This window comes from Cetorhinus maximus, chromosome 31 (genome assembly GCF_964194155.1).
Source record: "Cetorhinus maximus chromosome 31, sCetMax3.hap1.1, whole genome shotgun sequence".
In the NCBI taxonomy this organism is placed as follows: domain Eukaryota; kingdom Metazoa; phylum Chordata; class Chondrichthyes; order Lamniformes; family Cetorhinidae; genus Cetorhinus; species Cetorhinus maximus.
In genome coordinates, this window is record NC_135909.1 from 6,341,719 (window position 1) to 6,342,186 (window position 468).

Genomic DNA, 468 nt, shown 5'->3' on the forward strand with positions numbered 1-468 from the left:
GGGACTTCAGCTGTCTGGGGGGTGGGTGGGTGGGTGGGGGAGGGGGTGGGCCTCCGCTCTGGAATACCCTCCCTAAACCTCTCCCACCTCCCTCTCTCTCTCTCTCCTCCTTTAAGACGCTCCTTAAAACCGTCCTCCTTGACCGAGCTTTGGGTCACCTGTCCCTAAATATCTCCTCGTGTGGGGTCAAATTTTGGCCAAAAAAAAACCCCTCCTGTGAAGCACCCTGGGACATTAAAGGGGCTTTATTATGCAAGTTGTTGCTAAAACTGCTGTGATCATTGAGACATTATGTGCCCTTATGCATATGAACTCTCCACAGGGCCGCACTAGCAAATCCTACAGTCACCTCCCCCTGACTGCTCCCGTAAGCCTGAGGAGGCGCTTTATGCTGACTCAGGACGAAGGTTTGGGATTAATAATTTAATGCCTGATTAGCTGGCCATCACCTGCCGAGGGAGAGGCAAT